Source organism: Chiloscyllium plagiosum, chromosome 11, assembly GCF_004010195.1.
Source record: "Chiloscyllium plagiosum isolate BGI_BamShark_2017 chromosome 11, ASM401019v2, whole genome shotgun sequence".
NCBI classification, from domain to species: domain Eukaryota; kingdom Metazoa; phylum Chordata; class Chondrichthyes; order Orectolobiformes; family Hemiscylliidae; genus Chiloscyllium; species Chiloscyllium plagiosum.
In genome coordinates, this window is record NC_057720.1 from 73,664,263 (window position 1) to 73,688,293 (window position 24,031).

The following is a 24,031-nucleotide window of genomic DNA, read 5'->3' on the forward strand; positions in this document are numbered from 1 at the left end:
CCCAAATGACACACAGCTGCCCAGTCACATAAGATAAAGGGTTAAAATGCAGGCAAGGAAACAATGTGCCACCCATACCCATCAGGTAGGACAGTATTCAGAAGATGGATAAAGCCGGGAAGAAATATAAAGACACCATGATTGAAGTCAATTATAACTATCGGTATTAATAATCAAATTCTCTGGTACACTTTGGTTTCAATCCAGTTGTAACGACATTGATATCAGTCAGAATACAATAACAAAATCTGTAGAGTAAAATGGATTTCTTGGAAAACTGTTTTCTCCAGCATTTTTATGATCGAGTAGAAATGTCAGAGTTTGCCTCTTTGAACACTGTAGCGGCGATGATTCACTTCTCTCAGATAATTAAACAAATTGGGATGTCCTTGGTGATGCTTATTGTTATTCTTATCAATACTCCTGTCTCTCAGGATGTAAAGATTACACCCGCTGATTTCATTATCAAAATGAGTGGCAGCAATTTAGCTCAATCACACGGCATAACTGTGACAAAAACATTTTGCAAAAATAAAGTAAATTGAGCCCTCAAACGACAAAGAAAATCAGACCACATTGTCCAAGCTAATAGTGTCTGACAGAACCACATCAGGACTCTTGTGGGATGCTGATGAACTCCTGCTATCAGAGTTAGGAATCACACCATTTCACATCTAATTTTGCCTTGCATGAGAGTGCCACACTTCAATATATATACAGGCTGTACCCAAAATCTGTAGAGAATACAAAAAGATTGTATTGCTATTCTTTTCAGTGAAAATATGTTTGTTTTTGTTTTGTGATTTTATGAGTTAAAATCCACTATATGTTTCAAAAGCTTTTTCCTCTGCAGCAAGTAGACTATCTACAACACAGTTTAAAGTGCATTTCAACACTTAGCACTGATAATCTTGCTTAGAAAAATGTTAATGTATTAGCTAGTCAGTGCAATAGAATAAACTTGCTGTAACACAAAACTACAGTTAGAGGTTTACTTGGAGCTGTTCCTGCTCCAAACTAGTGACTCCACTGGAGGTGCAATGCAAATTCCCAAGTTGTGGAAGTGGAACACCAGGAAAGTTCAGCCTGTGTGGTAGGTAACATGCTGCGCCTTTATTGGCAATCTTAGAACAGCAATTACAAGCCTCCCTCCCACTCAAACCTGCCCTGTGCTGATTGTGTCAATGCTCAACTTCATAGACCAGACAGCCTTTTGGACTGTCCTGGGGTTGGGAGAGAACCTGACAGAGGTGACTTGAATTTACATGTAGCTATTGCCCTGCATTTCTGTTCCAACCAGTCAGAACCCTGCTTACATGCTGTTGCATTCCACCTGGCTTTAATAAAAACATGAATTCCTACAACACCTTTCACACAATCCCAAAGTATTTTATACTGAGGGAACACTTTTCAAGTGAAATCATTATTACTACTGGTAACATGACTGCCAATTTTCCCAATTAGCGACATGGCAATGACCCGATAATTTGCATTGATGCTCACCAGAAGTCAGCTAAGTATCATTTGATGCACTCTGTCAGTACTATATGTTTCACGGAGGGTTTCTTTTGGTCCAGCCTAGTGCATTTTCTCACACAACTGCATCAGACTCACGTCTTATCAACATACCATATCCCTCTCATCCAATGCTAGCTGCAGTGTCCCACTTGCCATAGGGAGAAATATTCGCCACAGTCGGGATATCCCAGGATCCCTGGCACTGATGCCTTATTTAAAATGATGTTATGACCCAGTTAGATGCTAACAATCCAAAGTTACCCTGTACAGTTGGTGGTATTTGATCGAGACATGGCAGCCAAGGTGAAATTGGTGCCTCTCAAACAAAGCCAAGATGCTGGTGACTGTCAAGGAAAATCCCCAACCACGCATTACCCCTTTCTCTCTCAGGATTGTCTCCCCGTTCTTTATAGGTTAGGGTGACCCCTTTCACAATGGTAATGCCATCTGCATCCCAGCATCCTGACACCAATCCCTACAAACAAGTTCCCCAGGCACCCTCCACCAACAGCAGTCGGCCGTGATTAGCTCCACTTGACTTTTAGTGGACAAAAAGTCAAGGGAAAGCCAGAGTGTTATGAGTGCCCAGGAAGGTACAGAGTGAATGAGCACTGAGGGAGCAAGCAAGCAGTCCTAAGATGCATGCTGGTCCAGTCCATGAGCTGGGTGCCTGTCTAAGCATGTGCAGCATCCTTGCACTGACGTTGCAATGAGAGGTGCCAGTGCACTCCAAAGTGCAGTTTTATAGTGAAGCAGAGCACTGTAAGTGGATCAGAGATGTGCTATAATGATGTAGAGAGGCTGGTCTCTTCCAGATCTAAACATCTATGGATGTGGGGTACAGTCACTGTCCATGAAGTGTTTTCTGATACACTGGTACCGGATGTCCAAAGAGACAAGTGATAAGCTGGAGTCGCCAGTTAACCACGCTGGCTCTCGTGTTGGAAATTCTCGGCATTTAGTTTCTATCCAGCAGGTTGCAGAATATGAGTGTATCTATTAATGATGAGAGATTAACTTACTGTTAATAAGCCTTTCGTGCTCACAAGCAAGAACCTCACCTCACAAACAAGTTCCCCAGATTCCCTGCACCAACAGCAATGGGCCCTGATTAGCTCCACTTGCCTTTTAGTGGACAAAAAGTCAAGGCAAGGCCAGAGTGTTGTGAGTGCCCAGGTAGGTACAAAGTGATTTTGCACTGAGGGAGCAAGCAAGCTCAATGACCTCAACCTGGTTGGAAGTTGCAATTTTTAGTCTCAACATCAAGAAGGACCTCACTAAATATCTCTCCAGATTGTGGGCAGCACGGTGGCACAGTGGTTAGCACTGCTGCCTCACAGCGCATGAGACCCGGGTTCAATTCCCGCCTCAGGCGACTGACTGTGTGGAGTTTGCATGTTCTCCCCGTGTCTGCGTGGGTTTCCTCCGGGTGCTCCGGTTTCCTCCCACAGTCCAAAAGATGTGCAGGGTCAGGTGAATTGGCCATGCTAAATTGCCCGTAGTGTTAGGTAAGGGGTAAATGTAGGGGAATGGGTGGGTTTCGCTTCGGCGGGTCGGTGTGGACTTGTTGGGCCGAAGGGCCTGTTTCCACACTGTAATGTAATGTAATGTAATGTAATGTAATTTTTCCTGAAATATCTCATCAGTTCAAGGCCTGGGAGGGTTCAGTCCTCTGCTTTCTTGATGTTGATTGAAGGATTGGCCAGGAAACAAAGGATAATTCCCACCATAAAAAGCCAAGGTAGGACCCATGGAACAGGGCCAATTTTATGGATGAAGATTCATTTAGGTGGAGGGATTAATAGGCAGGAGGAAAAGATTAAGATGCTTGGCCAAACAATACTACCTCTAAAATTGATTTTTGCCTCCAATTGCCTATATCTCTGGCTGTAAATATGGGGCATATTTTAGGCAGCTTCCTACTTGGGAGAATAATATATGCTCAAAATGATACACAATTGTGCTGACTATGCTCCTAGTCGTTTAAAATTTATATGTGAGATTGAATAGGGTTTGAGCCAGGAGGGAAAGGAAGAGGTGAGCATTTTTGATACTTTTAATATTTAAATAAACTAGGCAGATTTACAAAGAGATAAACAAGACTTATATGAAGAAAGAATCTTCATTCAGAATCATAGAATGCCCACAAAGAGGCCATTTGGCCCATCGGGTCTGCACCAACCCTCTGTAGAGCATCCCCCACCCCTATCTATCCCATAACACCACAGTTACCATGGCAAATCCACCTAGCCTATGCAAGCCTGGGTGCTGCAGAGTACTTTAGCATGGCCATTCCACCTAACCTCCACATCTTTGGAGTGTGGGAGGAAACCAGAGCAGCTGGAGGAAACCCACACAGACATGGGAAGAAAATGCAATATCCAGACAGATAGACAACCAAGGGTGAAATCAAACTGGGTGTCTGGTGCTGCAAGGCAGCAGTGCTAACCACTGAGAGCCAATGTGCCATGCTGTGCTTGTCATGACTGCAAGACATCACAACAATTTATAGTTAAAGGAGGTTATTTGGAGCACTTACTGTTGCAATGTAGGAAAAAAAAACATCCATCCAATTGCAAGGTGCCATAAACAATAATGAGACAGTGGCCAAATAATCTGTTATGGTGAGTGATAAATCATGACCAGAACACCATAGGAAACCCTCTCTACTTGTCTTCAAAGAGTGTAATGTAGCTTTTCTACTTACCAAAGGAAAAAGGGATAAACTGAATATTTACAGACAGTCAAACAAGCCTCAATGGTGGGAAAATTATTAGGATCAAATTCTGACACGGATAGTCATTTAGAAAGATATGGACTAAATTGAGGACAGAGAGAATGCATTTGTTAAGGAAGGCCTGTAGTTAGCTAAATCTATTGAATGTTTTGAGACGTATAAGGTAATCTTTGATATTATCCACCAGGAGTTCAGCAACGTTTTTGAAGAGATCCCCATGTCACAGTTGGCTAGAAAAGCCCACGAGAACCTGGATAAAGTGACAAGTTGGAAGTCAAAATGGCTCAGTGGCAGTTCTGTTATTGTAATGCTGAGCCTTGGCAAGGGCTTAGTTGCTCTACATTACTTGAGAGTTTGCTAAGGTCTTGTTAAGACTTTTCTCATCAACGTTTTGTGAACTATTCACACCATTAGACTTAGTAGCAGTCCACACAGCTCCATTGTTGACATAGATATTCAAAGATGGCAGCATTTCTTTGAAATGGAGAAAGATGCTCTATTGATTTCACCTCAGACAGCTATGTCAGAAGTTAGCAGGGAACTGTGACAACATCGAACATTAGAGCTGTACAAGTGAATATTTATTTATACGTGTAGCTTGTCTGTAAATTAATAAAACATCTGGACCATGGAAGGTTTGTCCTAATAAACTGTATTACCCCATGTTTCTCTGCATTGAACCTCATCTGCCACCTATTTGCCAACTCCACTAACTTGTCAACATCCTTCTGAAATTCTACATTGTTAGTCTCACAGTTTATAATGTTTCCAGCCTTTATAGAATTATATCATCTGCAAATGTTGAAATTGTCCCCTATATTCTAAAGATTGGCTCATGATTTTATATGGAAAAGGCAGATCCCAATACCAATACACTGGAGTTGATCTTTCTCTCCAACGTCTCTGTAGCTGTAACACTATATTCTGCAGTCTGTTCTATTACTTTTGTAAGATATGCTTTGTCTGGTTAGCACACAAAATAATACTTTTCACTGTATCTCAGCACATGTGACAGTAATAAATCAAACCAAATCAAATACTATGGAACACCACGACAAGTCTTCCTCCAGACCAAAGAATATCCATTTACTTGAGTATTGCTGAAAAAAAGATATCTGTTTGTCAAGCTAACTTTCACTGGGAGAGGTATTCTCATGGAGAATGCATTAGTTGATGATGATCGACAGTTAGCTGCCAGGCTTTGTTTACATTTAAAATCTGGCAGATTGACTCTGATTGGCCACGAAACAATGAATCACTGTTGATTATTTTGTTGATTTGAAACAACTACAGAGTGTATAAATGTTCCATCTGCCTGTAAGGAACAGGCCCTTGTGCATTAATATATGCAGCTTCCTGTACATGGAAGTGCATCACACCACAAACCCAAATGAAAATCCTAATTGAATCTATAATATTCTACATCTAATGTTGGACTATGTTGTGGATTTTGTAAGGGTGGATCATTGAGATACACTCAGTACCTTCCTTGTTGCAAACAGAAGGGATATGTTGTTTGATAGGTAAAAACAATGACTGCAGATGCTGGAAACCAATTTTGGATTAGTGGTGCTGGAAGAGCACAGCAGTTCAGGCAGCATCCGAGGAGCAGCAAAATCAACGTTTCGGGCAAAACCCCTTCATCAGGAATAAAGCTAGTGAGTTTGTTTCAGGACATGGTTGAAGAGCTTCAGGGCAGAGGAAATGACCTGGGAGTTGCAGTGGGAGAGGGACTCCCTGAGATTCTTGTAGAGAGAGGAGGAAAACTTCTTCAAGGCAGGCATCCTTGCAAGAGGATTCGCAGTAGGGTTAAAATCAACAAGGTAAAAACAATGACTGCAGATGCTGGAAACCAGATTCTGGATTAGTGGAATCCGAAGAGCAGCAAAATCGACGTTTCGGGCAAAAGCCCTTCATCAGGAATAGGGCTTTTGGCCGAAACATCGATTTTGCTGCTCCTCAGATGCTGCCTGAACTGCTGTGCTCTTCCAGCACCACTAATCCAAAAAATATGTTGTTTGATGCAATTATTCATTAGGATTCCTATAGCTCCACATGCTGTAAGATTGGCTTTATCAGCATTCATTGTGCAAGCTTCATGCTGAAATAGAGCACATCATCTCCATCCTACAGGGTATTGGCTGACCTGATCACACCATTTCTGGCCACATACCAAGAAAACTTACGATCAATCCTAAGACCGTAACCTTTGGTTCCAAAAAGTGTCCAATCTATCAGAAATTCGAAGGATAAAGTATTTCAAAAGCTAGCTGTTTCATGTTGCTAAATATATGGGTGATTCCCAACCCTAACAGAATACTGCTAGTAAATTGAAAACGCATTCTGCATGTTACATAAATGGCTAATGTGTTATATGAATTTAAATGATCATGTGATGCCAGGTATATAGGCTGTACACCTAAGAGACTGGCAGATCAAATGCATATCCTTTCACAAGTAAATATTGACCAATCCCAACTAACACTGCCCGCTAAACACAGTGCCCAGTAATAGATATTTGCTGAATGATCCTGAATGTTTCAAGACAGTGGCTCAGTGGTTCGCACTGCTACCTCACTGCACCAGAGACGCAGCTTCAATTCCACCCTCAGGTGGCAATGTGGAGTTGCACATTCTCCCTGTGTTTGCGTGGGTTTCCTCCCACAGTCAAAAAATGTAAATGTTAGATGGATTAGCCATTCTAAATTGCTCATAGTGTTCAGGGATTTGAAGCCAGGTAGATTAGCCATAGGAAGTGAAGGGTTACGGCATAGAGTGTAGGTCTGGATTGGATGCTATTTAGACAGTTGGCATGGATCCAATGGAATGAATGGCCTGCTTCCATACTGTAGGGATTCTATGAATCTAACCAGCTTAGGATTTCAATTTGACTCACATTGTGGTACATTTACACATGTGGAAAGTTACAGATACACTTATAATCATCTCCTTAATTTTGACCAGTGCTACAATTTAAATGTGATATACTACATGTTTAGAAAAAAGGTTGCTGCAACACACTGAGGGGTATCTTATAAAGGGGCCAATTCAACCTTCCTCACCTGACAGTAACATTGTACAGTAAAAGCTAAATAAATTAATTACAAAACTTAAAGTTAATTGATGAACTTGAAAGTTTATCCATTTTCTTTTTACAACCGGAAACATTCAGAAATTTTTTGACATTGAAATGGTCGAGAGACTCTTCGGGGACACATCTCGTTACTTATTCCTTACTGCAAAACCATTGCTTTATTACATTGTGTTGCTAATGGATCTGATGTGGGATTCCAATACTAATTTCTAATTCTTTAGTATTCACAGATTTTATAACTGATATCCCATGAGCTGTGTGTCACTGCGACATGGAAGGTTAAGCAAAATCTCCTTCTGAGCATGTAAATGTTTCAGAAGCTACAGCCTGATTCTCAGAGACTGGTACATGAACCCTCCTTTGGGAATTTTCTTATTCCTCCTCTCCAGCACCAGCAGAAAGTGAACGTTCATTCACCTGAAATATTCAGGACAGTAGCACAGAATTACTTTGCATGTATATTTGCTGCTTTTGAATCATCATACTAACCTGTCAGTGACAGCAAGGATTAGATGGGCAGGCCATGAACTGGACTAGCAGGAGATTTGCCTCCTCAGACTGTTGCAGATTGATGATTATGAAGAAAAGAGCATTCACACATGTAGCTTCCACAGGGACTTGGTGACCTTGATTGATATGACAAATGGGACTCAGCAATGTGTCATTCAGGCTGTCAAGTTCATCCAGTGAGACAATGAGTGATAAGCACTGAACTGGTGATTTTGCAGATTTACAGCATCTGAAAGGATTTTGTTGTTTATTTTTTCTAGGCTGATTCCAGAATCGAGGGTGTTGCCTTATGAGGAATGAATGACTAGAATGGGACTTTACTCATTGGAATTTAGAACAATGCAGGAGGATCTTACAGAAACATAAAATAATGAAGCGAATAGATAAGCTAGAAGCAGGAAGGTTGTTTCCACTGGTGGGTGAAACTAGAATTAAGGGACATAGCCTTAAAATAAGGGGGAGCAGATTTAGGATTGAGTTGAGGAGGAACTTATTCACCCAAACGGTTGTGAATCTGTGGAATTCCCTGCTCAGTGAAGCAGTTGAGGCCACCTTGTGGAATGTTTTTAAGGCAACGATAGACAGGGTTATGGCAAGTGGGTGTGTAAGTGGAGCTAAATCCACGAAAAGATCAGCCATGAACTTATTGAATGGCGGAGCAGGCTCAACAGGATTTGTGGCCTATTCCTGCTCCTATTTCTTATGAACACATAACGAAAGTACGGGAAACAAATTCCAATTGTGGTCATTTTGAATGTTGAATTTGGTCTGACTCCTAACACAATTCATTGTCACTAACTAATCTCAAAAAGAAACCAAATGGGATTATTGCAACCGCACACAAGTAAATGTGAAGATTACCGTGAAACACTGTCTCTTCCACCTGCAAACTTCAGGTCATCCAAAATGTTTGCCCTGCTCCTGACATGCACCAAGATTCAGTCACATGGTATCTCCGTGCTCACCGATATCCATTGAAAGTGAGCACCACTTTGAATTTAAAGTTCTCATCTTTGCGTTCAATTCCCACCAGAACCTCATTAGTCCCCATCTCTGAAATCTTCTTCAGCCCTGCAACTCTCAGAGATCTCAGACCTCCTCTAAACCTAAGCTTTCTACATTCTTAATATTTTCACCCACCATTGGCATTGCTAGAGCCCATAAATTTACTTGCAAAGATTTCCACCTCTCCTATTCTTCCTCCTAGTTTAAGACACTGCTTGGAACTTTTGGTGCCTTTTTAACTCAGCTTTGGTTAGCTGTAAAATGTGTTGCTGGAAAAGCGCAGCAGGTCAGGCAGCATCCAAGGAGCAGGAGAATCGACGTTTCAGGCATAAGCCCTTCTTCAGGAATGCTGTCCCAATATCTCCTGCTATGGTTCAGTGTGAAATTCTAGCTGATAATGCACCAGCCTTAGGATGCGATATTTTAAAGGTAATATCACTGGTCTAGTAATCCAAGTAATGCTTTGGGGCATGGGTTCAAATCTCAATCCTTACCTGTGCTCAGGACATACCTGGGCAATTTTTCAATGTAGTACTGCAAATGCCAGTGCTATAGTTATACTGGAACAGCTTGGCTAGATATGTGGCAATTTCTGAAGTACGTGTCTTCAATATCATTGCCAGAATATTATTAGGGCCCATAGCCTTAGCAATGTCCAATCTCTACGACTATTCCCTGACATCACGTGAGTGAACCAAATTGGCTGAAGACTGGCATCTATGATGCTGAGGACAATTGGAAGTCACCGAGATGGATCATCCACTTGGCGCTTGTGCTTGAAGACTGCTGCAATTGCTTCACCCTTATCTTTTGCGCTGATGTGTTAAGCTCTGCCATCATTGAGAATGGGGACATTTGTGCAGCTTTCTCCTCCAGTGAGCTGTTTAACTGTCCACCGCCATTCACAACTCCATGAGGCAGGACTGCCGACCGTAGAAATGATCTGTTGATTATGGAATTGTTTAGCTCTTCTTGCTTATTCTGTTTGGTACACAAATAGTCATGTCTTGTGGCTTCACCAGCTTGACACCTCATCTTCAGGTCTGCCTGGTGCTGCTCCTGACATGCCCTCCTACACTCTCCATTGAACCAGGGTTGATCCCTTTGCTTGATGGTAATGTTTCTGTGGGGGATATATTGGGCCAAGAGGTTACAGATTGCGCTGGAGTACAAATCTGCTTTTGTCGATGGCCCACAATGTCTCATGGATGCCCAGTTTTGAGTTGCTAGCTCTGTTTGAAGTCTCTAAAATTTAGCACAATGATGGAGGTTATTCTCAATGTGAAGGCGGGATTTCATCTCCACAAGGACTGCGCAGTGGTCACTCTTACTGATACTCTCATGGTCAGATACACCTGCAGCCATCAGATTGGGAAGGATGTAGTCACGTTTTTCCCATCTGTTGATTCCTTCTCCACCTACTGCAGACCCAGTCTGGCAGTTATGCTCTTTAGGACCCAACCAGCATAATAGGTACTGCTGCTGCCAAGCCACTCTTGGTGTGGACTCCAGAATACTTTTTGTGCCCTTGTCACAGTCAATGCTTCCTCCCAGTTTTGTTCAACATGGCAGAATACTAATTCATCAGCTGAGGAAGGACAGTATTTGTTAATCAACAGGAGGCTTCCTTAATCTGAAGCTATGTGACATCATGGGGTCCAGAGTCAATGTAAGGATCACTCCCTCTCAAATGTATACCACTGTGCTGCCACTCTGCTGGGTCTGTCCTGATGGTGGGACAGGGCATATCCAGGGATGGTGATGGTGGTGTCTGGGACATTGTCTGCAAGGTATGATTCTGTGAGTGTGACAATGTCTTTTCCCCAGGGTGGGGAATCCAAACCTAGAGGTGAGAGGGGAAAGATTTAAAAAAAGACTTAAGGGGCAACTTTTTATGCAGAGGGTGGTGTGTTTATGGAATGAGCTGCCAGAGGAAGTGGTGGAGACTTGTACAATTACAACATTTAAAAGGCATCTGAATGGGTCTATGAATAGGAAGGGTTTAGAGGGATATGGGCCAAATGCTGGCAAATGGGACTATATTAATTCAGGATATCTGGTCGGCATGGACTGAAGGGTCTGTTTCTGTGCTGTATTACTCGCTGTCAGGCAGTTGCTTGAATTGTCTGTGAGACAGTTCTCCCGATTTTGGCATTAACCCTCAGATGTTAGTAAGGTGGACTTCGCAGGGATGACGGGGATGTGTTTGCCATTGTCTTGTCCAGTTATTCCAGACGTGGAAGTCGTTAACCTTCTTTGTATAGAGTTGGACATTCCTCTAGACCACAGAATCAGCACTGACCTGAGTGAGAATATCAGACCCACTGGTGCCATAGTCTTCCCAAGTTGTCCTGATGAAAGGCGACATCTTCCTCTGTACCATCCCAACCACCAGGACCTCCAGGTCCCTGGCAGTAAACTGGCATGGCACTTTACGGCATTGGCCATATCCCTTAGAAATCCTCAAGCAGTGGATCTGTGAAGAGCAATCTCTGGCTTGTGGCAATTGAACTGGTGGTCAGCCGGGATTACGAAAATGTACTGGTGGCATGAACACTGTCAGGTTCCGGTACCAACGAGCAGTTCTGCTGCTGCTGCTGAGTGTGAGACAGCATGAGAACAGCATTATGGCGGCGTGGTGCATGCTTAATGAGGTAAAGACCATTAAACAGTGCAAGAAAACCAGTGAGAGCTCACACAGAGAAACCCTCCATGAGGCTCCCCAAAACTGAAGTCTAGCCAAATTTTGGGAGAGTTCAGCCCCATATTTCTACATAAGCAAACTCAGCTAAGATTATCCATACCATTACTCTAACACTCCGTTGGTGATATCACCCCTGATGCTATGATCCTGTCCACTCAAGTGACTGTCTTCGCCCCCACACCCAGTCCCAGCTCCAGCCCCACCGCAGGTCTTGGCTCCCATCCCTACCGTGTGTTTACCATTCCCCCAGATCTCCCCCTCACTGAGGACAAATGTTTAGTCCTCAGCAAAGACCTCACCTTCGTTCTTCTATGCTGCCTCATTAATGAGTTCGACACACAAGTCACAACTTCGAACATTTCTTCCTCCACCTCCGTGCTCACTTTTTCAACCAGACTCCCACTAACCCACCAAGGACCCCTTCTCTTGTCTCCAACACACCCCATCCACCTGGACACCCCATTCTGGCCTGTTACTCCCCTCTCAACCTCTTCATTTCTAACTGCCACCGTGACCCTGACCACCTCAACCTGTTCACACCCCTCACCCACACCAACCTCTCGCCTTCACACACGCAGCCCTCCACTCCCTCTGCTCCAACCCCAACCTCACCATCAAACCTGCAGATAAGGGGGACGCAATGGTAGTTTGGCGCATCAATCTCTAAACCGTTGAAGCCTGATGCCAACTCACAAACACCTCCTCCGACTGCCCCCTCGACCACGACCTCACCTCCCATCACCAAACCATCATCTCCCAGACCATCCACAATCTCATCACCTCTGGGGATCTCCCATCCACAGCCTCCAATTTCATTGTCCACGAACTCTGTACCACACGATTCTACCTCCTACCAAAGATCCACAAACCTGACTTCCCCGATCGACCCATTGTCTCAGCCTGCTCCTGTTCCACCGAACTCACCTCTGCCAACCTTGACACCATCCTGTCCCCTTTAGTCCAGGAACTCCCCACCTACGTTCAGGACACCACCCACGCCCTTCACCTCCGCCAAGATTTTCGTTTCCCTGGCACCCAACCCCTCATCATCACCATTTATCCGCCACAACAAAGGCCTCCAAGCTCTCCTTTTCTTCCCCAGATGTCATCCCAACCAGTACCCTTCCACCGACACCCTCATCCACCTGGCTGAACTGGTCCTCAACCTCAATCCTCTTAATGGGCATGGGATCCAGCTATGCCTACATGGAACAGTCCATCTTTCGCAGTTATGCCAGCACCACCCCCTACCTGTTCCTCCGTTATATCGATGACTGTATCAGCGCAACCACGCACTCCCCCAAGGAGGTTGAACAGTTCATCAACTTTACCAATACCTTCCCTGACCTCAAGTTCACCGGGACCATCTCAGACACCTCCCTCCTCTTCCTGGACCTCTCCATCTCCGGCAACCGACTAACCGCATTCCTGGTGAAGGGCTTATGCCCAAAACTTCCAATTCGCCTGGTCCTCGGGTGCTGCCTGACCTGCTGTGCTTTTCCAGCACCACACTCTCGACCCTGACTCTAATGTATTACAATAAGATTAAACAGCTTTTAAAAAAATGGCAATTTTATGGTTATACACATTCTTAGATAATATTTGCAAAATATATGTTTTAGAAGTAACTGTTTAATTAAGTATATGCTTAAGTAATCAGCCACAGAATAGTCTGTTAAATGATTTATGTGATTAAAATGAGCTGGGGACCTTAGAGAATGGATACCATATGTGGAGTGCAAGAGAAACATAGCCTAACAACCTCTGAGGCGGCATAGTTATTTATTAACAACATACCATAATAAACATCATATCACAATGCAACATTACTATTAATAATTGCATCAGTCATCTCTGCGTAATATATGAATGTTCACGAAGATGGTGTAAGCAAGTTCTACACATGGAGAATTAATAAAGCCTGGATGATTATTTAATTCCAGTGTTGAGGAAAATGCAACTGAAGAAGGTGGGTTATGTTAAGTGAATGAGGAATTGGTAACCCATTTTAAATGGTTATTTTGTGTCTCCCTTCTCCCCATTGAAATCAATAACAAAAGACTTGTAAATATGCAAGGGGACAAGGGTGCTCAACCACAGTCAGTTGTAAACACTGTTTACCCTCATTACAAAGCTTTCATTGATAACGCACTGAGCTCAATTTCACAACCTGAATTTACATGAGCTAATTTGCAGCTGACAAAATTGTGTTAAATAAAGTGAAGAGGGTGAGTATCCAATACATTTTTGTCACAGAATAATACATGACTTTTTTTATATGTGCAAACACAAGCTATAGTTGGAGAGAAAACTGGAGAACTATAATCAGGGTATATGGAGGACATTGGAAGGTATTGAGTGGTGAAAAGTCATTTGAACTATTCAGACATTTGTCTCTGCAGATTATGTATAATTTACCCTATCATAGAATTTTTACCATATAAACAGGTTGATTAGAAAATAAATTTTAAAAATTAAATGACCTGAGAAAAAGGTATGACTATCCTCAATCTAATCTAAATTATATCTAAACATGCTCACATTTCTAGTGTCCAGTGTATTCAGCTGTCATTCCATACACCACACCTCAAAAGCAGAGGGACAATGTCTATGGCACTAAACCATGCTATGTTATCTCCAACCATGTTATTATAACTCTTTTTTCAGGAATTACCACATCAACAGAATATAATGTATTTCCTCGAGCCCCTATTCAGATTTGAGGCTCAGTAATTCTAAGTCAAAGATCTGAATATATACTGCGGTGGGTTCCGTAGACAGGAGGGCTGAAGCTTCACAAGTCTGAGCTTCCATCTGTAATGGTTCAAATCTATGTGCACCTACTACTGGCCCTGGCAATTCACCCATCCAGGAGGGTGCTTGATTGACGCTGGTACTTGGGATCAATTCCTGGGGGGGGAATGGCTCTCTGGTGGTGGGGGTGGTGGGGAGCCTAATGGGTGTGAGACAATTTATGTTGCACAGGGCAAGTTACAAAGACCCTTTTGTGTCTTACATGAGGCTGTCCTCACTTATTTGCTGTTGCCAGGTTGCAACCCAACATAAAACCAATAAAGCAAGCTAAATCAGAGGTCTCTGGGCTCGTGAGTAGATCTAAAATGTACGTTCCTTGACTATAGTAAAACCCATACATTGGTAGGATGCAGCTTACTTCCTAAAGCCCTCAGAATCTTTCCCTGTTTAGACTTCCCACACAATGTAGGGATTCGATGATCCAGTTCACATGTACTCATTGTCTTAAAAGTCACCTAGCCCCTGCCCAATATTTCATAAAAATATCTTTGTAGCCAATAGAAACTGAGAAAGATTATTTTTATATTGTAGAATTTATTTCAAATAGGGACAAGCTGGTGTGCTAGCTGCACAACCAATTCTATTTATATTAAAAGACAAATTTGCCAACAAAATAACCATTGGATATCTGCCCATGCACGGCTAACTCTGAAATTGAGATTGTAGCTCAACTTCAGAAATTAGGCTGAACAGTTATTTTAACAGTTGTACAAAGTGTAGGCAACGTCTGAGAAGTGATTATATTACACAGGTATCTGCTCAGTGATAGTTACCTCCTCTTGGAGTCAGAAGGTTGTGGGTTCAAGTCCCAGTTCAGAATTTAACAATAAAGTCCAGACTGGAAGACCCTACGAGTCTGAGGTGCAATCATGCAGATGAGATACTCGGTTTGGGTTCCACCAGGACTGCTCGGCCATTAACCTAATTATAGCCAGGGTCCAAACATGGACAAAGCTGAACTCAAGAGATGAGGTGAGAGTGATCGTCCAAAGCAATATGTGGCAACTGAGCAAAATAGAAGTCAGTTAGAATCAGGGGAACAGTCTGTTCGTTGAAGTGATACCTGGTACTAAGGAAGGTGATGGAGGTCAATCATCTCAGCTCCAGCTCATCACTGCAGGTGCACCTTGGCGTTGTGTCCTATGCCCAACCATCTTCAACTGCTTTATCACTGAATTTCCTTCTAATCATAAGGTCAGAAATGGAGATATCCACTGATAATTGTCCAATATTCAGCATCATTAACCAGTGTCCAAACACTGGAGCAGTCCATGTTCGTATGAAGCAAGATCTTGACAACATCGAGATGCAGACTAATAAGTGGCAGCTACAATATGATCCCAATTATTTTGTTACAAAATCACATGATTAGACTTGCATTCAGTGTATACATATTGGGCCCCACTTTTCAAATAATATTTACCTGGCATGAGCTGTATATTGACATTAGGACCTTAGCTTCAATTTTGAGCTACGAGATCCATACCTTCTAGATTGATGCATAACATGGCAACATGGGTAATGTTGCCAATAAGATGCTTTTGAATTTAAGACATGTCCACACAGAACAAACCACAAATGTTATCCAATGAGGTGAAAGAGGGTGGGGTCCTGCATCAATACCAGAAGATTGGGATTTTTTGCAGCTTTAAAGTTTAGCTCAGGCACTGCAATCTATAGTCACATATATACTACAAAATGCCAAACAATAACCATCATCTCTCCTTGACATTCATGTCCTTGGCATTTTGCTTTCATTCATGTGATGTGAGTGTTGCTGACTGGGTCAGCAGTTATTGCCCAACCCTACTTGCCATTGAGAAGGCGGTGGTCAGCTGCCTTCTTGAACCACTGCAGTCCATTTGACGCATGTTGACCCACAATGCTCTGAGGGAGGCAGTTATCATTTTAAGCGGCCGACTACTATCAATAACCAAAGGATTGCTATTGATCAGAAACTAAACTGCATCTTCTCCCTACCTACTCTCTCCAGATCGCTCATGATTTTGTGCACCTCTATCAAATCTACTGTCAACCTTCCCTTCTCCTAGAAACTAGGTTCCATCTTCTCTGGTCCTTTATAATTACTGATCAACCCACCTCTGTTGGCAGGCGAATGAAAAAAGCATCAGAATATCTCCAGCCTTCTCCCAAGGAAAACCAAAAAACCAAAAAAACTGTGGATGCTGTAAATCAGAAACAAAAACAGAAGTTGAGGGAAAAGCTCAGCAGGTCTGGCAGCATCTGTGAAGAGAGATCAGAGTTATTGTTCTGACGAAGGGACACCGGACCTGAAATGTCAACTCTGATCTCTCTTCACAGATGCTGCCTGACCTGCTGAGCTTTTCCAGCAACTTCTGTTCAATGTCTCTTAAGGCATCAGATTATTTGAGGAATATGGTGCTTCTGTCAGAGCATTTTCTGTCAAAGGTACCTCTTCAACTAAATAATAGAAAAATATTTACTACAAAAGACATGAACATTCCAAAATCACACTCCAACATCTGTGTCTCAGCAAGTGATGATAAATTCCATTGTAAGAGAGCAAATCATGAGCAATTGAAAACTGTGTGGGAGCTGCTGCTCATACATTAAATGATAGATAAAGCCAGGGAGGCAGATACTGTGGAAAATGTTTGCTAAGGGAGGACACCTCCTTACATCTATGCCATTTTAGCATGCACTCAAATTGTCACATTAAATTATATTAACAACCTCATATAGACCAGAAAAGGCAGTACAATTAATATCCTTTGCTACAGTCCGGTGTTGTAACGGAAATCAAATATGGTGTCAATTATTAATCATTGTGACTTTAATGCAACTTATAAAATAGTGTAGTTTATCACTTTAAGGACAACACAACTATTATAACCAATTAGCAAGCAAGCAGACAAAAATATATCATGCAAAAAATTTACATAATTCTGAAAACACAATACACTTTTTTATTCACCTGACTTTCCATGGTTTTAGATATAGACGGCAGCACGATAAAATTAACAAGAAAGTATGGAGACATGAGGCCCTACTGAGGATGCAATCTTACACCAAATCCAATACAGCACGATCTTGATCTCCAGGATTCAGAGCATGAGCACTCATTGAGGTGCATCTGTGAAGCAGAAAACTACATGGATGGTACTTTCAAAGGAGGTGATCATATCGCAGGTTAGGAGCAAGCAGGCAGGTAGAGAATCGGTGATCTCCCCCGGCAGTCCTGGAGATATAGGAAGGTAGTGCACCAGAGGTCCTGCCTCACCAATCAGCTTTCTATTCTGGATAATGGAGAGAGAGATGTATCGCAAGGTTTGTAGCTCAGGTTGAGGTTTAGGGTGTAGGTTTGCTCGCTGAGCTGTAGGTTTGATATCCAGACGTTTCATTACCTGGCTAGGTAACATCATCACAAACCCCAGGAACCCCATCCAGGACAAACATATAAATAGAAAGCAGGAGACAACAGCTTCGCTTCACTTGGAGGTCGCCAGAGTGATGTATCCTTGAAAGAGTGGTGTGGCGATACTGTGCGTTTAAGAGATGTGTTCTGCACTATTTCTTTTGCAGAGAGATGTTGTCACAGTGATGCTGAAATGTCTCCTATAGACAGGCAGTTGGTAAACTGCTTTGAGCTCTCCCTGGGTGCTTTTTGTTTAGTAACAAAAGAATCGTGAATGGTCAGGCTTAAACAGCCCCAAAAGGATTTTGGTTTTTCCCTTCAGTTAGTTGGTGTTTTCTTTGCTGGCTGCTGGAGCTGAAATCTTGAGTTTTCTGCTGCAAGACTGAAATCTTAGACAGCGAGGCTTCCTCTTAAAAATGAAAAGGGGCAGATTTCCCTTTGGTTTTTCCTTCTTCTGGACGAGAGAGAGAGAGAGACACAGAGACAGCGAATAATAATGCAAGAATAATAATGGGGTAATAACGTTGTAGAATTGTCTTTTACCAAAAGGGTATTTATTGGATGCTGCCCATATTGAAACAGTTGATTATTAGTGGTTAAATAATACACTTACATTGTTAATCAACAGAGTAAAATTATGCCAACTCTTATTTTTTGTTGTAACTGTACAATCCAAAGATGTGCATTTTCTGGAGCCATCAACATTATTCCAGGATTTGATTGCAAGATTTTCTTCTGGGTGAAGGTGAACATCCAGAGACTGTGGGCCACATTGGTACTTACAACTTAAGTAGGAAGAGGGGAAATGTGGTCCTGCGATCAAATGAGCTAAGGGAGCTTGATAGAAAATCAGCAAACATGAGTTATCTCTGGAATATATCCAATGCCACATGCAAATCAGTGCAGAAACAGGAAGATAAGGCATTGTTGGAAAGATGGTGCAGGAAAGTAGGCTTTAGGTTCCTCAAGCACTGGGACTTGGTTGGGGAGACGGAATCTGTGCACGTCAGATGGGTTACAGCCAAAAAGTGTCATTACTGAGTTCCATGTACTACTGCTGGGGAAGGGTTTAAATTCACTTACCGGAGATGTGGGTAGCAGGAGAGAATTTAGGAAGTAATACCAGAATGCACAAACAGCCAGGAAAACCAGAAGCCACTAAAATAGAGAATAGTTATTAGGTGGAGTCAGGGTAAGAGAGATAGTAATGAAATCTAATCTAATTCAGCATTACATTGCAGGTACGGGAATGCATGCAGTATTGATAATAAGACTGGGAAGTTGTAGGCAATGATTGTTATGTGTGATTATGGTGATGCAGTGATAATAGAGACTTAGTTTAAGAAAGAGCAGATTTGGATGTTTCTAGATATAAGGTGTTCAGAAAAGGTAGGAAAGAGAAAAACAGGAAGGGAGCATTTTTGTTCAAGGACAGCATTGGAGAAAGAGAAGGTTTCAGAAGGTACTAGGATTGGATTGATTTGGCGGGAGTTAAGGAATAAGAAGGGAGGAATTTACATTGCTTTGTGTAATCTATAGACCACCAGTTAGTGGGAAGGCTATAAAGGAACAGATCTTCAAGGAAATTACAGAGAAGAGCAAACATCACAGAGTAGTTATAATGGGGGACTGTAGTTACCCATATGTCTGGTAATACCTATATGATAGTAGAGTAAGAGGCAGAAAGAGACAAGCATACCTAGATTGTGTTCAAGAGAATTCTTTACATCAGAATGTGCCCTGTCCAACAAGAAAAGAGGCATTGCAAGGCTTGATTCTTCAAAATGAGGTGAGCCAATTAGATCAAGTGATGGTTGGACAGCATTTAGATGAAAGTAGTCACTGTATCATGATGTTTAAGATGGTCGTAAAAAAATTACATTGGTCAATAATCAACTGATGGAGGATCAATTTCGATAGGGCTAGGCCAGATAGACTGGCAGGAAAAGCATTAATAGAATGATTTGGGTTACAGTTTCAAAAAGAAGCTGGGTTGGACATTTTCCCTCAAAGTGGAAAGATAAGACAAATAAATCCAGAGCTTGGTGGCTAAGAAAGATGATACAAATTAAATTATAGTAGTAAAGGTGTGCTTACGACAAGTGTCAGAGAGTAAATGCAAGTGAGTCTAAGCTGGGAACAGTAGGTTCAGAAGGGAGGTGAGCAAAGAGGGATTATGAAAAAAACACTGGTGCCTAACATAAAAATAAATTCCAAAGTCTTCTCAAAGAATGAACAGTAAAAATTTGATGAAAGGGTGAATATGGGCAATTTGGGATTAAAAGGGCCTTAGAGGCAAGAGGTGTGGCTGAGATATTAAATAAATACTTTAGATTTGACTCTAGGTATAAGGCAGATTTTCTAGTCCATAGTGACAGAGGAGAAATTTCATTCACTAGAATAGTTTAAAATTGATAAGGAGGATGTTAGATAAGCTGTCAGTACTTAAAGTTGATAAGGATTGTAGAATTGCAAAAATTACGCATTTGTTCATAGGTAGTTGTAAAGATTGACCCACAAATGACAGAACACTCAGTTTGGAGGCAGGGTAGTTTCTACAGTAAATTATTCAGAATCAAATTATTAGTCACAGGGAAAGGTACTGATTGATTCAGAAAGTGTCAGCATGGACCTGTTCAGGGAAAATCATGTCGAAATTGGAGTATTTTTGAAGAGGAAATAGCTTAGGTTCATGAGGGGGAAGGCTGTTGATGTAAAAACAGAAAGTAAACTGACCTACTCTGGCAGTATCTGTGGAGAAACAGAGTTAACATTCTGAGTCCAATGTTCAGGAGAAGAATCAAACCCAGGTGTGAAATGTTAACTCTGTTTCAAATTCCACAGATGCTACCAGATCTGCTGAGTTTCTCCAACTTTTCCTATTTTCATCTCAGATCTCTAGTCGAGGCAAGTTTGGTTGTTTTTAATATAAGAGTGCTGATGTGGTGTACATAGATTTCCAAAAGGCATTCAATGCAGTGCAGTAGAACAAACTCAAGAGGAAACCTATCAGGCATGGAATAAAAGGGATAGTAGCAACATGACACAAAATTGGCTAAGGGATAAGAAACAGAGAGTAATGGCTAATAAACATTTTCAGCTGGGAGAAGATTTGTAGCAAAGTTCCTAGGGGTTGCTACTGGGACCCTTGCTTTACCTGAGATATAATACAATCCAGACCTTGGTATGCAACACAAAATGGGAAATTGTAAACTCTGAAGATGGTAGTGTAGAGCTTCAAAAGGACATTAACACATTGGCGAAGTGGGCAGACAAGTTCAATTTACAAGTATAAAATAAAGGGTATTATTTTAAACAATGTTTTTGAGCAGACAGACCTGGCTGCTTTTGCACGCAATCCATTAAAATGTAGCAGAACAAATGGAGAGAGCTGTTAGCAAAGCATATTGTTTTCTAGGCTTCGTAAACAGAGACATATGAGTACAAGAGCAGGGATGTTATGATGAGCTTTTATAAGATATTTGTTAGACCTCAGCTGGTGTAGTGGGTATAATTCTGAGCACCACACTATAGGAAGGATGTGAATGCATTGGAGACAGTGCAGGAGAGGTTTAGGAGAATGGGTTCACCGATGAGAAACTTCAATAATGAGGGAAGATTGGAGAAGTGGGGATAATTTTCCTTGGAGGAGAGAAGATTAAATAGAAGTTTCCAAAATCATTAGGGGTCTGGACAGTGTACATAGGAAGAAACTGCCCTCATATTTGAGAACCAAGCGGCACAATATTAAAGTGTTTTGCAAAAGAAGCAAATGAATGGCAAGAGGAAGTTTTTCCAAGCAGTGAGTAGTTGGGTTATGGAACGCACTGCCTGGGCCTGTTGGGGAGCCAGGGTCAATTGATCCATTTAAGAGGGCATTGGAAGATTATTTAAATGGAAACAATATACTGGATTCCTGGGAAGAAGGCACAACATTGGCACAAATTTAAAATGTTCAGAGAGCTGGTACAGACAAAATGGGCTGAATGGCTTGCTTCTGCACCATTACAATTCTGTGATTCCATTTCTTACTATGTATGGTGTAAGTACTGTCAGTAGGTCACATATTATTATGTATAAATTCATATTTTAATGATTATAACACACTCAGCTGGTGTTCTATTACCATTACTCTGGAAGTAGTACAGTACATGTGTCCAAGCAAAGATGAAAAATGATCTGTTGTTGCCGGTCTCATTCCACAGCAAGCCATGCCTCGGAGCAGAACTCCTGCATTACTGCAGTCTGCTTCAAAATATATCTTCAGTGTAACTGCAGTATTGTATAACACCTCAGTATCATTCCTTAGCACTCCACATAGTGAATGTAACTTCATTGTGTACTCAACACATTTTCATTAGGTTGCTTTTTCAACAATGCTGCCCAGGAATCTATCAATAGACCTCACCAAGCCACCATCTGTTAATGTGCGTTTTCTTCAAAATAGATGCTTTGAATCAGTATACAAACACAACAAAACAATACTTGCATTCTCAACACAGCCCCATTACTAATACAACATGTTTTACCAAGCAATTTAAGCCCTGCATTTTACCTTTGGATTTTAGCTCTAAGGAGATAGGCAGCATCCAGTTTTTAGTTCTTTTTATATCCATCTTGTAAACTTTTATCAGAAGTTTTTAAATTTCCTTTTATATTTTTGTGTAATAATGTGTATTGCAGATCATATATTGTCCTTCTCTTTGACTCCATAACTACATTCTCCATTATTTGTTGCTCCCCATCAAAGCAATGATGTAGAAAATGAAGCTGGGAAGCAAAACCTCTTCTAAATGTTGGCACATTCTGACATATGTTCATTCTAAAGCACCATTTGTTCTGGTTTCCTACTGAGTCCCTTCAGTATTAAGTTCAACTTGGAAGCTGTAAGCAACCGATAGAAATAAAACTTGGGACAAACCAATAGAAACAAGAGATGCCTCCCAAAACATTCTATAATCTTATTATCCATATCTGTGCAATTCTTTTGAATCTTGCTTTCACCTCTTCAGCAAGTTCTTGATTGATTTTATTCCTGACCCCACTAGATATAGCATTCAGCAGTATTTTGCTTCTGTTACTAATTTAGTTAATTGCTTCATAATTGCTGCCTTCTGTTAGGTCTGCCTTCATTGGCAAGATGATAAATTTTGACCAGATCCAATCTATTGGCCATTTTCTTTTTCTCTAGACCTTCAAACACAGCATGCAAAGTGTGCTTTAAACATGTGTGCTACTTGCTGTTCCACTAAAACAAAACAGAAGTTTTAAACTTTTTCTCTTTTACTGTTGTTAATTCCAGTCTTCATTCACTACAAACGTTAATTTGTCACAATGATTCACCTCATTCCAACCACTCCTCCTTCAGTAGAAATCTGTAAGCTTACTAGCGAATTCATTTTTCTTCCAAATACATTTCCAATACTTAATTCATGATTTATTCAATAAGAGGCCCTTGGGAATCTGCTCCATAGTTATTTTTATCCCCAAAGTGCAAGTTGATTTTCTACATATGTCTCACTCTGAAAACATGATAACCAAAGTTGAGTCAGACTTTAAAGGGAGAGGTTAAGCACAATGAATTTGAGGATTTTAAATCAATATACTGGAATAATAAGGAGCAGAAATAAGTCTATAAATTGTATTTTAAATTCTTTTAGATTTATGTGGTTTATCACTTTTAGGTGAGGCATTTTGTTAGGATATTTTGAAATAAACCTATGCATTACTCCATTTAAAGGATCAAGACTGTTTGACCATCCCTAATTGTCCTGAAAGGTGATCATAGATGTTGTGGTTCTGTTCGCCGAGCTGGAAATTTGTGTTGCAGACATTTCGTCCCCTGTCTAGGTGACATCCTCAGTGCTTGGGAGCCTCCTGTGAAGCGCTTCTGTGATCTTTCCTCCGGCATTTGTAGTGGTTTGAATCTGCTGCTTCCAGTTGTCAGTTCCAGCTGTCCGTTGTATTGGTCGGTATATTGGGTCCAGGTCGATGTGTTTGTTGATAGAATCTGTGGATGAATACCATGCCTCTAGGAATTCCCTGGCTGTTCTCAGCTTGGCTTGTCCTATAATAGTAGTGTTGTCCCAGTCGAACTCATGTTGCTTGTCCTCTGCATGTGTGGATACTAAGGATAGCTGGTCATGTCGTTTCGTGGCTAGTTGGTGTTCATGGATGCAGACCGTTAGCTGTCTTCCTGTTTGCATCCATGAACACCAACTAGCCACGAAACGAAACGACCAGCTATCCTTA

At 41.6% G+C, this 24,031-nt stretch overlaps 1 long non-coding RNA gene across 2 annotated transcripts in view; it reads right to left on the reverse strand.

The window, feature by feature from the left end:
- Positions 1-17,799: 17,799 nt before the first annotated feature.
- LOC122554563 overlaps positions 17,800-24,031 on the reverse strand; it is a 39,226-nt gene continuing 32,994 nt past the window's right edge. For both annotated transcript variants that reach the window (XR_006313026.1, XR_006313025.1), the window contains one exon: positions 17,800-18,233. This is a non-coding gene — a long non-coding RNA (uncharacterized LOC122554563). The remainder of the gene's footprint in view (positions 18,234-24,031) is intronic.